Here is a 21,207-nt window from a genome sequence, read left to right as displayed (position 1 = left end):
GGAAAAAGTGCGTCTTACAAAGCGAAAAATACGATACCTCCTTTCTTTGACTTTATCAATATAAACAATTGCTCTGCTCCTGCCAGACACAATTCCACGTGTTTATGTATGCAATGTTCATTTTATCTAGACGCTTGTACTTTTTCCTGGCAGGGAAACGCAGGGCAACATAGGGACAGCCGATAGGGAGTGGGGGCGCCATGTCGTTTCTAGGGTGCCGACCTCCGCTTTTAGACAGTGTATAGGAGGAAGAATAACATCAGCGCAAGCACATCTCCTTTTCTTGTGCACCTTAGCAGTAGTTATACATACACAGGTGTGAGCTACTTTTCTATTTTAAGCAGTCTACTAAATATTAACAATTTTAAAGGGTTCTATTTTACACATTTATGTAATAATCTCCCTTATGCATCCAAATTCTTCTTCTTGAGAAATTTGGGCAAGAGCCATAATTCCAAGAGATAAATTCCCACACTACCTTGTCCTAAACTTTGAACATTTTTAAAAGTGTACTGTAATTCATATCTGTATTTTATTTGTGTATGTAATCAATGGAATCAATCTAAAAATAAATAATAATAATAATAATAATAATAATAATAATAATAATAATAACATTATGTTCTGTTTTTTGGGAATGCGCATTTCCTAATTTATAATTTTTAGATGGATGTTAACTCCATCCACACACAAGTACTGTCTAGAAGGAACTGCTCTTCCTCTAACAGATTGAGTACATGTAAAAAAAAGTCATAAATTCACAACTGTTTTATACAACAAAATTCTGTGTAGTTAGTAGGAGCACAAGGGCAGTGTGACATCTCCCTCTGGCTCTCTTAGCCATTTGTGAGGCTTGACTCAGTGCCTTCTGCCAATAGTTTTTTTTTTTTTTCCACAGAATATGTCATGAATATATAAATATTAATAGCTGTTATAATATATAGACAGTGAAGGATCTGCATGTATTCACCCACTATTGTCCCATTAACCTTTTCCACCATTTCACACATTTTGAAGCTAATCTGCTGCTGCAATGCATTTAAATAGATTCTATTCTGATAAATTCAGCCACAACAACACAATTTCATTTCTAGTCTTTTTTATGCTGAAATAAATAAAAGAATACATTGTTTCTGCATTCTTCGGAATATTCTACGAAATATGGAAACCATCACTATTATCTAATGTTTGGTAAGCTGCACCTGAAAATAAATGACATTATTAAGATACAGTACTGTGTTTTCTGACCACATTGTTAAGAAATTGCTGTGTGGCTTGCAGCTTCAGATACCAAGGTTTTAATAGATCTTGCAAATGCAAAATCTAATGAGGCTCTTAGTGATATCTATTATTTAATGTTTTACAAGATTGCAGGTACAGTGTTATGTTGCAGCGATATTTAAAGAAAACCTGTCAGGTGCAATATGCACCCAGAACCATGAGCAGTTCTGGGTGTATATTGCTATTTCCTGCCTAAAAGTCCTTGTATACACTAAAATAGATAAAGAGATCTTTAGAAAAAGTATTTCTTAAGATCTTATGTCGTATGCTAATAAGCGAGAGGACTAGTCCCCTGCGTGATACACCTGACAGGTTCCCTTTAAACTGTAGAATGGTAGCTTTTGAAAACATCTGTAGGCATTACAGACACAACTAATTTACTAAATAATTGTATTTTCCATAATATAACAATTTCAGAGTATTATTCCTTTGAATATTGACACACATTTATCCAAAATGGTGAAATTTTCACCAAAGTTTTAGTTAACTCACTTTAAGGCTACCTTCACACATCAATGTGAAATGTCATAGTGCTGTCCTTTTTTTCTTGGACAGCACACTCAACCATAGAGTTTCATTAATCCATAAACACATCAATTCAGGTATTGTCTGGGATAGGAGCATAGGGGCATATGCCCAAAGGCCAGGCCCCAAGCATCATTCAAGCATTAAAGGTGTGCATGTGCTGGCTGGGCCACATCCCAGTATTTGATACTTAACCACACTGCATGCTTTGTAGCTGTGTCTACTGAAGTCCGCTTGGTACTGCTTCTGTGGAGCCCAGCCCAGGTCTGCCTTACCTTCAGGGACTCCATGTGGAGAGACAGTCTGGTCACAGGTAGGTTGTCTTCTTAGGATTCGTGACGCCACTCTCTTTATTGCGGTCAGGGTGACCGCCACTGCAGATTAGGGGACACCTGGGGCTGATGTTGAATGCAGCTAGATGTGGTGGCCTCCCGAGAGTGAGGTTAGCCCCAGGACCCAGTTTGGATGTGTGGAACCATAGGTCGCAGAATGACTCACACGCACAATCAGAATATCTTTCAGGGTTATTACTCACGTCAGGTGGCAGGGTGAGTAACCTGGTTGTAGCTGTGATGCACTAGTAGTGAACCAGGCTCCTTCAGGCTGACTTGTTAGGGTAGCTACTGACTCGCCTTCCTAGCCCTTGTGTTTTTGTGGTGACCCCGACTTGAAGTCCTGCTGGGGTCACCCAGGGAAGTTGCTGCTGCCTGTTCTCCCTTTCTTCGGCCCGTCTGCTTGTAGCCTGGACCAGGTCACTCCGGCTGCTTGCCTCTTGTGAGCTATGGGCCCTCACTTTGCTACGTGGCTGCAGACTTTGTGGTGTTTGGTGGAGGGTATGAAGTACCCCCACCTGCAGGTTGAGCAGGCCAACTGAATAGGCCCCTGCTCTTGGAACCTGTAACCTGTGCAGGCCTGGTAACTCCCTGGCAGTCCCCGTACTCAGCCACCGCTCTGCACTCTAGCCTCGGGTGGTTTTCGGGCGGCACTACCAGGTGACCATTCTCATCTGTCAGTAACCACTGCACGTGCGTTATCAGGATCGTGACAGCCTGCAGGGTCTGCTTCTTGTGACTGCTCTCCCTGAGCTGCACTCACTGACTGGTTCACTACTCCCTCCCCTCTGTGCTTGCCTACGCAACCTAGCAACCAGGCTCTCTACCACACCCCTTGAGTGGAGATGGAGGCCACACCCCCTCCTGGATTCCCCAGGGGTCCTTTCAAAGGTCCATGTGGGAGACCTGGTTACTATGCGCCTGTGTAACTACACCTCAGTCAGCCTTCTGGATTACCTGTTTTGTACTGCCCCCAGCATGGGGGCAGTACTCAGTGGTGCCTGACCAAGTAAGGGGCGCCACACTTCTTCCTGCCAAATAGGAAAATGTGCACGAAAGCGAGTCATTGATGGATTTTTATAAGTATGAGGAAAGAAAAGTTCTGGAACCAGGCTTGAGATTTCCAGTGAGGACGTAGCGTATCAGGATGCTGCTCACCACCCCATAAGTCCTGACAGGATTTTGCATTCCATTGTCTGTGGTTGCCCGACCTGAGGATCAATGAGATTTATTGCAGGTGTCTGAACTTTTTTAATATATATATATATATATATTTATTCATTTATATAGCGCTGTTAATTCCACAGCACTTTACATACATTGGCAACACTATCCCCATCGAGGCTCACAATCTAAATTCCCTATCAGTATGCTTTTGGAGTGTGGAAGGAAACCAGAGAAGCCAGAGGAAACCCACGCAAACACGGGGAGAACATACAAACTCCTTGCAGATGTTGCAATCTACGTTAGAGTCATATTGTCAGTTTGAAGTCATCGGCTCCAGCATCACCTGATCTGTATAAAAGCTCAACTACTATATGAAATCTTGCAGTGAATGATCATGCATGAACTTAAGAAATCACATATTATGCAATATGGCTCTATATATATACAGTTAGGTCCAGAAATATTTGGACAGTGACACAAGTTTTGTTATTTTAGCTGTTTACAAAAACATGTTCAGAAATACAATTATATATATATAATATGGGCTGAAAGTGCACACTCCCAGCTGCAATATGAGAGTTTTCACATCCAAATCGGAGAAAGGGTTTAGGAATCATAGCTCTGTAATGCATAGCCTCCTCTTTTTCAAGGGACCAAAAGTAATTGGACAAGGGACTCTAAGGGCTGCAATTAACTCTGAAGGCGTCTCCCTCGTTAACCTGTAATCAATGAAGTAGTTAAAAGGTCTGGGGTTGATTACAGGTGTGTGGTTTTGCATTTGGAAGCTGTTGCTGTGACCAGACAACATGCGGTCTAAGGAACTCTCAATTGAGGTGAAGCAGAACATCCTGAGGCTGAAAAAAAAGAAAAAATCCATCAGAGAGATAGCAGACATGATTGGAGTAGCAAAATCAACAGTCGGGTACATGCTGAGAAAAAAGGAATTGACTGGTGAGCTTGGGAACTCAAAAAGGCCTGGGCGTCCACGGATGACAACAGTGGTGGATGATCGCCGCATACTTTCTTTGGTGAAGAAGAACCCGTTCACAACATCAACTGAAGTCCAGAACACTCTCAGTGAAGTAGGTGTATCTGTCTCTAAGTCAACAGTAAAGAGAAGACTCCATGAAAGTAAATACAAAGGGTTCACATCTAGATGCAAACCATTCATCAATTCCAAAAATAGACAGGCCAGAGTTAAATTTGCTGAAAAACACCTCATGAAGCCAGCTCAGTTCTGGAAAAGTATTCTGATGAGATGAGATAAAGATCAACCTGTACCAGAATGATGGGAAGAAAAAAGTTTGGAGAAGAAAGGGAACGGCACATGATCCAAGGCACACCACATCCTCTGTAAAACATGGTGGAGGCAACGTGATGGCATGGGCATGCATGGCTTTCAATGGCACTGGGTCACTTGTGTTTATTGATGACATAACAGCAGACAAGAGTAGCCGGATGAATTCTGAAGTGTACCGGGATATACTTTCAGCCCAGATTCAGCCAAATGCCGCAAAGTTGATCGGACGGCGCTTCATAGTACAGATGGACAATGACCCCAAGCATACATCCAAAGCTACCCAGGAGTTCATGAGTGCAAAAAAGTGGAACATTCTGCAATGGCCAAGTCAATCACCAGATCTTAACCCAATTGAGCATGCATTTCACTTGCTCAAATCCAGACTTAAGACGGAAAGACCCACAAACAAGCAAGACCTGAAGGCTGCGGCTGTAAAGGCCTGCCAAAGCATTAATAAGGAGGAAACCCAGCGTTTGGTGATGTCCATGGGTTCCAGACTTAAGGAAGTGATTGCCTCCAAAGGATTCGCAACAAAATATTGAAAATAATTTTTTTTTTTTTGGGTTTGGTTTATTTGTCCAATTACTTTTGACCTCCTAAAATGTGGAGTGTTTGTAAAGAAATGTGTACAATTCCTACAATTTCTATCAGATATTTTTGTTCAAACCTTCAAATTAAACGTTACAATCTGCACTTGAATTCTGTTGTAGAGGTTTCATTTCAAATCCAATGTGGTGGCATGCAGAGCCCAACTCGCGAAAATTGTGTCACTGTCCAAATATTTCTGGACCTAACTGTATATATATATATATATATATATATATATATATATACAGTATATATATATATATATATATATATATATATAATATGTGATTTACAAATGCAGGAATGATTCATACAACATTATGTGTTTCCGTGTTTCCAATATGTGTGGTGTCCATTTTCGTATATACAATACTGGAGACACATTCACATACATAATCATTAATATCTGTGTTGTTTTTCCCATGAACCCTCTGTCCATGTAAACCATACATGTGTCCATCTGATCCAAAAAGACATGTCTGTTTATTAGCATCAGCAAGGATGACAATTGCAAACAGAAATCTATGGGTCTGTGAAAAATACGTAAAAAACAAGGATGACATCCTTGTGCTGTCCATATGACACAGGCCTGAATAAAATGCATTCAAGAAATTAACACTTTTTATGTGTTAAAGATGTTCAAAGAGGAAAGATAGAGAGAGAGCTAGGTGATAGAGAGAAAGACAGAGAGAGAAATGATAGATAGATAGATAGATAGATTTTACAGCTATTAGCCGAATAAATAAATACGTAATTGGAAAAACTGACATGGGATATCCCCATTTTTGATACTCAGCAAAGGTAAATCAGACAGCTGCGGGCTGATATTGTTAGGCTGGGAAGGTCCATGGTTATTGGGCCTTTCCCAGCCTAAAAAGAGCAACCAACATTCGCCCCATAGGTGGCACATGACAATAGGTGCATTGGTATGGTGGCAAACAGGGTAATGCTTTATGTTGTTGAAGTATCTGTGTAATGTCAATTGGCATAAAGCCTTGGTGTTAGTAATGGAGAAATGTCTATTAGACACCCCCATTACTGACTCAGAAATCCCAAGAAAAAGACACACATATAACAAATAAATGTATTTCAATAAACATTCCCCAAAACTTTCCCTTGTTTACCATTTTATTAAAAAAAAACATGCAGCTCTGATGTAGTTCAGGGAATTCGCCATAGACCAAAATCCATCATAGTACAAAAAAGAAAACTGAAAACAAACACTTAAAAACCCAGAGAAATAAAACAAGACACCTACCCTGTTCACCACTTTATTTAAATTAAACAAAACATTCCCAGCTGGTCTTAAATAGTCCAGAACGAATCCAAGGAACTAAGTCTATAAATCATCATTATGACACTCCCTAGACTTTGCATACAGGCAATTCCGGGTCAGGCTGCACCAGACCCATTGCTTTGGCATAGAGGTGATGTCTGTAACTTTACTGTTGGTCCGGGTCGCTGGCTCACCAAGGAAATCCGAGTCATGCTGTGCCACATGAGACCTGGCTCCTCTGAAGAGCAGTGTCATCAGTAACATTACCAATCATTAGAGGTGCCGGGTCTCACACAGCACAGCACAACACGGAGTAAACTGGTGCTGCGTCGACACTGATGAGGGTAGCATTCTTGATTTCACCACTTTTCCGAGGTACTGGTTCACGCACAGAACAGCGTGATCTGGAATTGCCTGTAAGCAAAGTCTATGTAGTGTCAGAATGATGCTCCATAGACTTTGTTCATTGGATTCGATCTGAACTGGCAAATGAGCTGGGAATTTTTTTTTCTTTTAAATAATTTGTTGAACGAGGGTAAGTGTCTTGTTTTAATTCTATGTGTTTATATGTTTGTGTTTAAGATATCTCAGATATCATTTTTTGGACTATGATGGATTCTGTGGATTATGGCGGAGCTCCATTTTTTATTAATAAAATGGTAAATGAGGGAAGTTTTGGGGAGTGTTTATTAAAATAAATTATTTTTTCTTGCGTGTGTATCTTTTTTTATGACTGGATTAGTAATCGGTGTGTCTTATAGATATCTCTCCATTGCTAACAAATGCTTTAGTTCCTCCCATTTTTTTGCAGTCATTTTGCTGAACCCACTGAACTAGAGCTGAAAGGCTGAACCTCAACTGCATCTAAATTATTCTGTTCAAAATCCATTGTGGTAATATGCACAAAGACATGCTGTACAAACTCAGGTTTTTTTTGATAGATTAAGATAATAGATTACACCTTCTGTACACTACTGTTTTTGCCAGCTACACAAAGCTGCATGATGAAATGAAGTATGAGGTTTCAGAGATATTCACACAACCAGACACGTTGTACAATCTCTAGTTTTGATATATTGAGTTAATAGATTACACCTCCTGTACGCTGCTGTTTTTGCCAGCTACACAAAGCTTCATGATGCAATGCAGTATAAAGTTTCAGAGATATTCACACAGCAAGGCATGTTGTTCAATCTCTTGTTTTCGATACATTTAGCTAATAGTATACTCTGCCTGTACCCTGCTATTTTTGACTATTACGCAAGGCTACGTGTTGCAACGCAGTATGAGGTTTCAGAGATTGTCACAGACACTGTTTTTTGATAGAAAGCGCTAATAGATTACATCGCTTGTACGCTGCTGTTTTTGACTGCTACCCAAAGCTGCATGATGCAGTGCAGTATGAGATTTCAGAGATATTCACACAGCAACGCTGCTGTACAATCTCTGTTTTTTGATAGATTGACCTAATAGACTACACCTTCTATACGCTGCTGTTTTTACCACTACTCTAAAATGTGTGATGCAATGCAGAATGAGGTTTCAGAGATTTTCACACAACAAGACACACTGAGCAGCGTGAGGGGTGCAATTTTTAGAATTGAGTCACTTTTGGATATTTTCTGTAATATAGGCTTCTCAAAGTCACTTAAAACATGATGTGGTCTTTAGAGTTGAGGGAGTATCGAAATATTTGTGTTTGCGATACTCGTTACAAGTGTTATGTAATACTTGCGTATTCGTTCCAAATAGCGAGTACAATGCAAGTCAACTGGAAATTCGAGTAATTTTTTGCTAGAATCCAGCAGAAAATTACTCGCATTTCCCAATCAGCGGGAAATTACTCGCAATTCCCATTCGCTTGCATTGTACTCGCTATTCAGAACGAATACACGAGTATTACACAGTACTTGTTACGAGTGTCTTGAACACGAATTTTTCGATACATGCAGAACTCTAGTGGTCCCTAAAAAATGGTTGTAAATTTTGTTGGAGAAATTAGAAATTGCTAAGAAATTTTTAACCCCTCTATCTTCCTAAAAAAAATGATTTTTCAAAAATTGTGCAGATGTACAGTAGAAATGTGGTTAATGTTATTCATTAACTATTTTGTGTAACATAACTCATTGGCTTAAGGACGTGAAAATTAAGAGTTAAAAAATTGAAAAATGTTATCATTTTTGTCAAAGTTTCAAAAGTAAACACAATTGATATCAAATTAAAATTACCACTAACATGAATTACAATTTGTCCTGAAATACTATTCTGAGAATCACTGGGATCTGTTGAAGCGTTCTTCATGGTGGGCCATAAGTATGGATATACCCTAATAAAAGGGAACTAGTTGCTGATATCAGCTTACCGTTTGTGGCATAATAGTACATGGGAGGGGTCAAAAATTTGAGGCCGGGTGATGCCCATGGCAGCCATCTGCAAAGCTGCCATTTTGAATTCAGCTTTAATGTTTTTCAATGGGAAGGGGGTCATGTGACATATCAAACAAAGAGAATTGCACAAGAAAAACAATGGTGTGCTCATTTTTAACGTAGCTTTATTTATTATCGATTTATTGACACGTTTGTGACATGGAACAACGACAGTAACCCGCTAAAGGATGTGCTCAAAGTGCTGCCCATTGTGTTGAATTGTCAACACGATTCTCTTCTCCCACTCTGGACACACCGAGAGCAATACCGCAGAAGAAATGCTACCACAGGCCTCATGTATCCGTTGTTTCAGGTGTCTCACTTCCTGGATCCTGGATCTGTGGTATTGCTCTTGGTGTGTCCAGAGTGGAAGAAGAGAATCGCATTGAAAATGCAACACAATGGGGAGCACTTTGAGCACATTCTTTAGTTAGTTACTGTCATTGTTCCATGTCACAAACATGTCAATAACTTGATAATAAATAAAGCTACATTAAAAATGAGAACACCATTGTTTTTCTTGTGCAATTCTCTATGTGTTTGATGTGTCACATTACCCCCTTCCCATTGAAAAAAATAAAGTTGAATTCAAAATGGCGGCTTCGCAGATGGACGCCATAGGCATCACCCGGCCTCAAATGTTTGGCCACTACTATGTACTAATATGTCACAAACTGTAAAGTGATATCAGCAACCACTTCCATTATATCAGGGTGTATCCATATTTATGACCTACCCTGTAGAGTTATTAGCTTAAAAGTGATACTGGTCAGAATTGTAAATTTTGGCCCTGGTCATGAAGGTAAAAACAGGCTTGGGGGGGGTGAAGTGGTTACTATGTTTCATAGGCTCGGTACCTTTTCTTCTTTTATGTAGTTAGCTTGGTTCTAATACATTAGCTTGATTGTCAGATCTTTGTTGAAGATGTTTCTATATGGAGTCTGATGTATTGAGTTCCTCTAGGTGAACTTTATACAGTAGCCAATTACTAGATTTCTATTTGGGATGCTGATGTTTTATGTTTAAGATAATTAATTAAAAGGTTATTATCTCACTGTACTACCTACAAATCGCTCTATTAGGCCTCCTTCACACGTCCGTGTCTCCGGTACGTGTTTGGTCTGTTTCTTCACGTATCGGAGAAACGGGCACACGTAGACCCATTAAAATCAATGGGTCTGCGCTCACGTGCGTATTCTGCCATGGACCGTGTTAACATGTGGAGCATACGTGTGCCCGTGTGCTCCACACGTAGACATGTCCGTTTTTGTCCGGCATCATGGGTGTCATACGGAACGCAAACAGGTGACACTTAATGCAAACGGACCACATGGATGTGTTCCGTGTGACACGCACCGGAGAAAACACATGTAAAAAAAAACTTTACTCACCTTCTTCAGCCCTGCTGTCTCTGCCGCTGCTGTCACTTGCTTCTGACCGCCACTCATTATGCTTATTGCATATTCACTCCACTGCGGCCGGAAGCAGCAGCAGCGGGGAGTCGGCAGGACCGGAGACCGAAGATCAGCACCACGAACAGCAAAGCCAAGGACGGGTGAGTAGAAAGTTCCCATTCTCCGTGTGTTATCATGGATAATACACGGAGAACACATGTGTGCCATAAACACGGCTCACGGAGGACAATACACCCTTTGACACGTCCATGAAAAACGTGCGTGATTTTCACGGATGTGTGAAAGAGACCTTAGGCCCGTTTCACACGTCAGTGAAAAACACTGACGTTTTTCACTGGCGTGTAAAACACGCACATGTCCCTGCGTGTGCCGTGAATCACGGCACACGTGGGTTGTCTAAGTGCAATCGGGGCTCCGTTCTCCGTGGCCCGTGATTGCACTTAGTAATCAACTCACCTGCGCCCGCGCCCGCTCCCGCTCTCCATGGTGCTGATCGCTCATCCGGCCGGCGCTGACCCCCGCAGCAGCTGCTTCTGGGTCGGCTGTGTCGCGCATCATGAATATGCGCGACAATAATGAGCCGGTTCAGAAGCAGCAAGCTGCATGGGCTGCAGAAGACAACGCTGGACGCCGGGTGAGTTAAAATGTTTTTTATTTTAAAAGCATGTTTTTTTCTGGCACGTGTTTCACGGACCACACCACTGCGTGGTCCGTTGGACATCAGTGATGCCAGAAAAAAATGGACATGTCTCCGTGCGGCAATCACGCACACGCGGGTACGCTGCACGGACACACGTGCAGTGAAAAATCACTGACGTGTGAGCAGACCCATTCATTATAATGGGTCTGCGTATGTCAGTGATTCTGGTACGTTTAAAAAAAAGCACAAACGTACCAGAATCACTGACGTGTGAAAGAGGCCTTAGAGACAGCAGCATACCTGGAATTTCAGTGTATGTGTGATCCCAACATCACATCAGCTTTATAGTTTTAAATCTTTGTATCCTTTACTCCCTTTATGGATAAGTTCACATAAGTGTATTAACAAAAAGTTGGATTTTCATCAAGAAAAAAAAATGCATTTTTCATCCATATGGCATTCAATTTTAGACGTTAATAACAAATGTAATTTACAAGACTAAATAGTTTCCTTTCTTACATAATTGCAATATGACCACAAAAATTATACCAAATCGAAAAATGTGTAGAATTTGATACCTTTGCACACAGAAAACATATTTTAATTAAAAAATATATACGGTATATATTTTAGAGTCACTATATTTTGAGACCAAAATTTTTGTTTTCTGCCATTAGGACAATATTTTTATTTAAAGTTAACTGTACTTTTCATTGATATCATTTTGCAATCTATGATGTCCATTAGACAACAATAACAATGTACATCTGTAGCCATTTTTATACCCTTGAGTGCTATGGCTCATGACACCTATCTACTTTTCTAAGCAAACACTCTACTAAACCCTGCTTCTGGTAGGACCTAATGAGTGTTATTCAAATTAAAGAACTGAGGGACCTTTTTAAGGCCCTGGCAGACATTGGAACCCAATCAATTGTCCACAATCATCAAACCCCATAGATGCAGCCACTGCTAATGAATGTTTCATCATGCGTAAACAGCTGGAAAACTGCAGCTTTCTCTAATATCATGTAGTGTATGAGCTATACGTCTTATTTCATGTCATCAGGGTGCTGTAGGTGTTATGCATTCCACTCTACCTGCCCATGACATAAACTACATCATGAAACTGAAAGAAGTGAGACATTTCAGATGTGGCAAAAACAGTGTAGTTCAATCTTATGAATGCAGGATAATTGTATAGTGAATTGATTAACGTTTATTGAGACCTATAGAGAGGCTAGAAATTACATACATATAAACTAAGCTATAATAATGCAGGAACTACAAATGGTCACTGCCATTTTATGTCTGAAACTTTTTGATATATCTTAACAGAGAATTATGCTCCTTTCTCCCCTCCAGAGCCTCTTCTTCTACTTCCCCTGACTTCTTAACTGACCCTCAATTCTAAAAACAGCTGGAAAGGGAGAGGAGCAGTGGGGAGCATGTAAGAAGATCTCTTCTGCCTCTGAGTCCTGTAACTGCTTAAGAGGATCTGTCAGCTGATCTAGTATGTTTATAAAATACTCTTGCCATGATCCAGGACCGGTATTCTCTGCTCCAGAGTTTCCCAGACCCGGCCTGGTCATGTCAGGAGTTAACTCCCATCAGCCTCGTTCTGGTTTCAGGAGACACTATATCTGGTCTTAGCACTGGCATTCCTGTGCTGGTTATAGGTTTGCTCTGCAGCCTGTGACTGGCTCTGGTGATATTTCCTGTTTGATCTGACTCCTTGTTACCGTGCCCTGAGCTGTACCCTCCCCTGTTCGTCTGCCTGTTTCGGTCCCTGACTTCCCGCTCCTGTCTGTTGTTTGTGTTCCCCTCTGCATTCCTGATCTCCCTGCTTGCGACTCGGTTCTGTTTTCTGACTTGATTTTGATCCTCCCTTTGTAGTGACTTGATTTTCCCAGCTAGACCCTGACTACTTTGTTTCCCCCCTGGTGGTTTGCCTGTTTACTGCCTGCTGAAGTTACTCTGCTGTACTTTAGCTGCCTTTCTGTTACAGTGTTACTTTGACTCTCCTTCACTACTCTGCTGCCACCTAGTGGGGAATATGCGGTACTACGTCTTACTAGCCCTTTGTCCAGCATGACAACTCAATAAATGTCTATAAAATCTTTCAATTTACCATTAAATAATAATTGCAGAACATATTTTTGAGACCATTGTGTGGTTCTTTTATTATTCCGTTTTGTAATTTATTAATAAATTGACAAATGGGTGTTATCATTCCCAAAGTCAAAGGTGTATGTCCTTGCACAGTATAAACATCTACACTGATTGGACAATCTAATAGTGTGTAGGGACACAACCCCAATTAGAAACAATTAGGAAGTACAGATGAATGGGTCAGCCAAAAATCAAATTTACCTATTCACATGTTTTTTCCTAAAAAATTTGATTCATGAAGAAGGTATTCTTTGTATATTTATTGTTTCCAGAGCATAATAAATGTATTATGTAAAAATAAAATCCTTATTTGCACTTTACCACTCACCTTTCACACTCTTCCACTAATCGCCACTGGCCACTGGGCAGGTCCTTATTGCATCTTCTGCAGATGCTCATTTGGAATCTCTGAACTTCTGCAGCTTAATTAGTACTTTCAAGAGGTCCTGAACGGTTTAGCACATGGAAGTGTAAATTTCTGTCATGAGGTCACAATATGCACCATGACCACCATTTCCTCACTATCCTCATGAAAGCACAAGGTTCAAGCCCAGCAAGAGAGGCCCAGAGATTCCAGCAGAAATGGTCAGGAAATCAGAAGATATAGCATACCGTACAAGTGGATGTGAGTAGCAGAGAGGCCATAGAAGTGAGAAATAAGGAATTTGTTATGTTTTTAGAACTTTTGCATGGTCACTAATGATTTAGAAAACGATATTAGTAGACAGTGGCTGCCATTTTGCTAAATCCGCACTGGAGCGAATTACAAAAATCCCCATTTGGGCAAATGCAGTTTTTGTACTATTTGAGTAGAATTGAACTTCACTCAAACATATTTTCTCATCTCTTCCAGGAAGTTGCTATTTTGTTCATAAATTTGCATGCGAAATAATAGAGAAATACCACATCAAAGTTATATGCAAAAAATGCTCCAGAAGTATTTTATTTGTGCAATAAAACTATTTGCTATGAGAAAAGTTGACATATTGTCAGATACACTAAATTCTAACTATAGTTTTGTTTCACTTCTCATTCTTAGACTAGAAGACATATTAATATCTCATAAATGTTGTTTGTTCAGTATATAAAAAACTCAATTATTACAATTATTGACTAACCATCTTCGTGTACATTAGAACCTAAATATTATATCAATATATGTTAGATATTACAGCTTTAGTTGTCTGAATACTCACTATCTCTATTTGCCTAAGGCAGTTTATTCCTATATGACTCTGTTGGCTCTTAACCTGAAAGAATGTCATCAGCAATAATTAATGGGGATTCAGATAATCTGGATGTAATCCCTTTGTGGGATAAAAAGAGAGAACAATGTATCCTGGTTATATCATTTGCAATATTAAAATTAAATCCCTCATTCAGCAACTTACTTTTTGCTACTGAACAGTGCATAGTTGGATAACGTCTGGAAGGGGTAAATGACAAAGTTTGATGCTCAGTAATGTAGGAAATGCAGTTAAATTCACAAAAACATAGTGGTAAACTTAATTTATATGTAAAAGATAAACATTGCCAATATATGTGTTTTAGGCAAGTGTGCAAAAATGCTGAAAAGTTTGATTTCTTTCAAAAATAGAATTGTTACTGAGGTTATTCATAATTTTTTTTTCACAACGTACCTAAAAACTAATAGGGAGATAGTTGCAAACAGAGGCAGCTATGTGCCTGTTGTACCTGATGCCGGCAGCGTTCACTGACTTTTCCTGCTGGACGTTCAACTGCTACCTGCTTACAGAGCAGGTCTTCTTCTTCAGGGCTGCTATGTCAGTAAGTGTGACTGCTGGCATAATGCTGATCAACATCTTCCCACAGTTAGGAAGTGGGCAGCCAGCTGTCAGTCAGCCGCCAACCAGCGGGCATCCAGCTGTCAGTTACAATGATGTAAGCAGACACACCCCATGATCAGAGTACAGCGGAAAAGAACCCGCCGCTCTGTCGAGGTGACATCAGGGGAAGCTCTGAATCATTAGTAGGAGCAGTCTGTGACTTCCCTGTGCCAGCAGAAATCATTGGTGGGAACAAATGGAGGGTAGTTAGCCATACTGCCTTTATTGCTTAGGCAAATTGAAAAAAGTCCCGGATTACTCTCTAACCTCTTGATGACCGGGCGATTTTCTGGTTTTTGTTTTTGTTTATTGTCCCCTTCTTCCGAGAGCAGTAACTTTTTTGTTTTTCTTGCTAAATGAGGTGTTAATTTTTTTGTGAAACCAGTTGTACATTTAAATAAGACCATAAGTTTTACCCTATAGTGTACTGGAAAATGGCAAAAAAAATTCCAAGTGTGGAAAAATTGCAAAAAAAGTGAGATTTAATGATTGTTTTTGGGACATTTTATTCACCGTGTTCACTATATGGTAAAATTGGTGAGTCAGAGTGATGCTTCAGGTTGGTACAAGTTCATAGACACCAAAAATGTATAGGTTTACTTTTATCTAAAAGGTTAAAAAAAATTAAAAAGTGACCAGTAGCATTTTCATGTTTTTGGATATGGGGCTCAGTGATGGCTTATTTTTTGTGTCTCAAGCTAACATTTTTAATGGTAGTATTTTTGCACAGATCCTACGTTTTGATCGCCTATTATTGCCTTTTGTGCAAAATTTGCAACGACCAAAAAACGTAATTTTGATGTTTGGAATTTTTTGCTGCTACGCCGTTTACCGATAAGATGAATTGATTTCATAATTTTGATAGATCGGGTGTTTTTGAAAGCGGCCATACCAAATGTGTATATATTTTTTATTTATTTAACCCTTTAGTTTTCAATGGGGCAAATGAGGGGTGATTTTAACTTTTAGGTTTATTTTTTTTTTTTAATTTAAATTTAAAACTTTTTTTTTACTTTTTTATTTAACTAGTCCCCCGAGGGGACTGTAAGGATCAGCAGTCTGATCCGTCATTCATTTCTCCTAATCAAAGCAGCAGCACTCTGATCAGGAAAAATGCTCAGTTCTTGTTACAGCTTTGCCACCTACATTTTTTGATAAAACCTTAAAAAAAAGGTATTTGATGCCGAAACGTCGGTTTTCTAAGAATCTATGGGCCACAATAAAACAGACTTTATTTCACGCATATTGTCTTCAACTTAATTTTTGTGCAATACAGGAAAAAAATGTCTTTATATGTAACAGGAACTATGTCATGATAGCAACAGGAGTCTTCACATGACCCTGTGCTACTATGACAACCATTGGCTTCCTATGATTACGTCATGGGGCCTCCGATGGCAGCGGGGAAATGCGCATTCCCCACTGCGGTGATTTAAATTGTGCAGTCACATTTTGACAGGCCAATTTAAGGAGTTAACAGGCATGGAGGGATCGCAGGTCTACTTGCACCTGTGAGACACACATGTCTGCTGTACAAATCAGCAGACTTGTGTGGTGATCACCACCGGCTCACTGCAGAAGCCAGTTGTGATCACCCCTTGACGATTTAGGATGAACCGTTACATCCTCGGTTGTGAAAGGGTTAAATAGTTTATTTTTATCAATTAATACAATACCAAGTATAAATAAAATGAATATGTGATGTGAGACAATAAAAAAAAGTTTAGAGGTTGCTGCATCAATCCTAAAAAAACGAAACCAGAGCTGTTCCGGAGGTGGATTGAGTACTCCAGTCCCACAGACTGAACAAGAAAATGGAAAAGATAACTGTTTTGCTACGAGGTTGGATAAATTCAAATTAGAGGATTTTTTAACTCACAACCATTTTGGTAATGTCTTCCACTTGCTGACCACAACCTTATTTCCTTCTATGTAAAAAACTGTCTCTAGACCCAGGACACCCCCACTTAACACACATACATCTACAGGCCATCAGTACCTAGCAGCTTAATAAAAATATGCAGTCATCTTTAAGTTTGAACTCCTCCTTCTCCTGTCCTGATTCAGCATTATCACATTATAATACATTGCGCAAAAACTATATCAACTGAATTGATAAAAAAAAATCTGCTTACATCATTTTAGTGATTTTTTTGTTAGTTGTTAGTTAGTTCTTGTTAGTTCAGGCAAAAATGTTAATGAGGACGAGGCTACTGATTTTAATCTGATGAGCTGGTATGTCCTGTCCACAATTATTAGTTCATTTTTTGATTTACCATGTTCATTAACATAGCCATATGACTATCTAGATCATTGTAAGTACATAGATACCAAGCATGTATAGGTTTTTTTTTATTTAAGTGGGGAAAAAAATCAGCCTTTTGAAAATAAAAAAATGGCACTTCACGTTTTCATTTTTTGGGCTCTGAGGCTGTGTGTTGGTTTGTTTTTTGAGCTCGGAGCTGACATTTTTACTGTTAACATTTTGGGGTATATACAATGTTTTAATTGCCTCTAATTACATTTTATTGCAATGCTGTGGCAATATAAAAAATTGTTACTTTGCCATATGTATTTTTTTTCTCTTTACTGATTAATTTATTTTATATTTTGAAAGATCAGCATTTTTAAACAAAGTCTTATCCAATATGATTATTTTTATTAAATAGTTTTATTTTTAATGTGGCAAAAAAAAGGTAATTAAATATTTGTGTTGTTTTCTTTTTTCATATTTTTAACTTTTTACGATATTTAAATGAATCTGACAGCAGATAGATTTTTTTGCTTTGGAATCTGAGGACAGCATGCTGTAAAGGTTAAAACACAGAATTCAATGACGTGTCACATGTCAGAGGAGTATCATAATGATAGGCAAGGGTGTCTTCAGCAGTCCACTAGCTTTCATGACAACCCATCCGTGCCCCACAAACACGTCAGGGTCGCGCCGAAGGGCAGGAGGAATGAATTTCCCCCCTGCCAGTGCATGTTAAATCCCACTGTCAGAGATTGAAAGCAAGATTTCACAGGTTAGGGTAAGTTCACATTTCCGTTGTTTTGCTTCCGTCGCAATCCGTCGCCTTGAGGAATTACGGTATCCTGCAAAATATTTTGCAGGATTCCATTTTTATTTGAACAGTTTTCATGAACAAAGGGGGATAGTAATAACACATATCTCAGGAGGAATACTCCAATATAGTACAAAAACCCCCCAATCTTATACCATTATAGGATAAACTCCTAAATACTAGACCAAAAAATGTAGAAACACAATGGAGTTTTTTAAAGAGCTTTTTATTCAAGATGTAAAAAGAACACCACAACCATGTGTGTGTGAAAACATATAGACAATACACAGGCTAACAAAGAAAAAACCTCACTAGTGGAGATCCAGATATCCATTCTACAGCTTGCATGGTATTTCATATACATAAAGAACTACCAGAGTGGGTAGGTTATAACATGCAAGCTCAAAAATTACCCCCAAAGGATTAATAAGTCTTATTAATCCTTTGGGGGTAATTTTTGAGCTTGCATGTTATAACCTACCCACTCTGGTAGTTCTTTATGTATATGAAATACCATGCAAGCTGTAGAATGGATATCTGGATCTCCACTAGTGAGGTTTTTTCTTTGTATTGTGTATTGTCTATATGTTTTCACACACACATGGTTGTGGTGTTCTTTTTACATCTTGAATAAAAAGCTCTTTAAAAAACTCCATTGTGTTTCTACATTTTTTGGTCTAGGATTACATTTTTGTCCATAGATTTCTATTAGCGACGGATTGTGACAGATGGCCTTGCGTTGCATCCGCCGCGTGATGGATCAGTCGTTTACTGACTGACCGTCAGGCGGGAGCAACGCTGAATGTAACGTTTTTTGGAACGGCACAAAAAACAGACTCCTTAGGTGTCCGTCGCAATCCGTCAAGAGCTATAATGGATGTCTATGGTGCTGCATTCCGCCGTAATCCATCTACTGAGCATGCCCAGCATGTTTGTCACACCCACTGAGCTGTCCCAAAGACAAACGGATCACGACAGATTCGTCAAAAAACGGACACAATGGACACAATGGATGTAACAGACGAGATGGATCAGTTTTTAACAGGATTCCTGTGAACAGAATATTGTGAAATAACACATCTGTTGCATCAGTTGACATCTAAAAAATGACGTATCTGTCGTTGCATTGCAACGACGGACCTGACGGAAGCAAAACTTGATGGCTGATTAAATTAGCTGTCGTGTGTGGGAAATGAGACAGGCTTGTCTTGTGAATCCCCATCAAAGGCAACAACATATAAAAATTAAGATCATGTATTTTGTAAGGGCGTTATAATGTGTCTTGGTATCTTTTTCTGTTCACCACATTGTTATCTCAATGGAACCATGTGTAGTAATCATAGTTTTGATCCTAAATGGTATTACCTGCAACAGCATTGCTGATTTTAAAATTGCCCCTAAATGAAATCCATCAAATAGATATGTCCAGATTAAGCAAAACTGAAATTCACCCATTGATGTGGATTTTACTGGGAAATGTTATTCACAGAGAAGTCATAGTTTGTGAACCAGGGATGTGGTACTACATAAGGATTTGGACAATGGGCAAAATGAGCAGCAGAGGTGGCCTGAGAGGCAAGTTGCCAGCATAAAGTTAAAAAGAAAAAAACAAACATCTCACCATTCACCCTTGTGGGTTACTCCTTGCCAGGTCTTCCACATTTCAGACTCATATTCTTGTTTATTCTAGGCAGGGGCTTCTGGCATAAAATAGACTCCCAGATAATATGCAGTGAACACGATTGTAGTCAGAAATCAGCCTAGAGTAAACATAGGGCAGGTATGGGAAGCGATGGAGGCATAGAGAACTGTACAGTGGTCCGAGAGCAGCAGGGGCAGCCAGAGAGTTCTTTTTCAAAGCATATTCTTTCTAACTTTTTGTTTACCCATTGTTAAACAGAAAGATATTGACTGCAGCTGCATGGAGCAAATTACAAAAATTCCATATTATCTAGATTGCAAATTGCTGGAAAATTCGAGGCAAATTCAATTCCACTAAAATAAATTCAACCACCTCTACCAGCAAATGCTATAACCTTCTCCTAAAAAAATGTAGCTATGTAATTGTTTCATCTCCAGTGCAAGGCTTTCTCAGAAATAGCAGCAGTGCATCTTCACACAGTGAGGCAATTGTTTTTGAAGGCTGGTATCACGAAGGACAGCAAAGAAGCAACTTCTCTCAAAAAAACCCATTGATGACAGACAGACATTATAGGGGAAAGAACAGAGATTGAACTGCAGAGGTGCAGAGGAATAGCATAAAGTACATTTAAATCTGGAAGAATTATTGTCTGGGAAAGAATAGGTGAGTACTTTGTCATATCAACAATTTAGCTTCCTGAGACAATTTATGAGGGAGGTACCTTTTCATATAAAAGAGTGGGTTCAACTCATAATTTTGCCTAAGAGCACTGTGATGAATAAAGAATGGTTTCTAATCTATCTTTTCGGTCATGTGCAGTAAGGGGATACCCAGGGCCTGGGGCTCCTAGACTGATCTACAGGCTAGAGGGACACTTGCTGTTCCATATACTAGAGGTACTTTGATGGTGAAATGGTCTGGACTACCAACCTAGTCCTGCTGCTGACCAGACTTGCTTTAATATCCTCTCTCCACCACCCCTGGGGAGGACTGTGACAGGAGTGATTAATCTCACACAAAAAGACAGACAGGGAAAAAACAAACTCAAGCTCACTGCAAGCACACACAGAGGTGTAGACAATATATGCTCAGGGGGAAATAAAGAACAGGGAGGAAATAAACAGACAATGAGAGAATTTCCACAACCCACCAAATAATGCACTGAAAATCACCAGAAACTAGAACACCACAGCACAAGGACCAGTATTGCAACAAGCTTTAAACGGCATGGGAGGATCAAATCCACCATCTTAAAAAGGGTACGGAGTAGCTGTGATAGGTCTCTCACAACATGTGATTCCAGAGATAATCACCAGGCTAGCAGAATTTAACTCCTGAACCAAAAAGAACACAGCTTAGTTGATGCCCAAGCATATCTGAGAGACTCAGAAGCCAACCAAGAGACCTGGAGTGTAGTGTCAGACTTTGCAGTGTGAACAGGATCAGATGCCACCCTGACACTCTGAGTTCTGAGCTAAACCCCGTGTGACATTTTCAGCACCATGGAGCACTATGTCACAAAGCAAAATAG

General features: G+C 39.6%; 1 protein-coding gene across 7 annotated transcripts in view; it reads left to right on the top strand.

Moving 5' to 3' along the window:
• ADGRB3 (adhesion G protein-coupled receptor B3) overlaps positions 1-21,207 on the top strand; it is a 1,441,017-nt gene that overhangs the window by 591,041 nt on the left and 828,769 nt on the right. The gene's annotated exons all lie outside the window — the stretch shown is intronic.

The sequence above is a fragment of the Anomaloglossus baeobatrachus genome, chromosome 3, assembly GCF_048569485.1.
Source record: "Anomaloglossus baeobatrachus isolate aAnoBae1 chromosome 3, aAnoBae1.hap1, whole genome shotgun sequence".
Classification (NCBI taxonomy): Eukaryota; Metazoa; Chordata; class Amphibia; order Anura; family Aromobatidae; genus Anomaloglossus; species Anomaloglossus baeobatrachus.
This window is presented reverse-complemented; position numbering and strand designations above follow the sequence as displayed.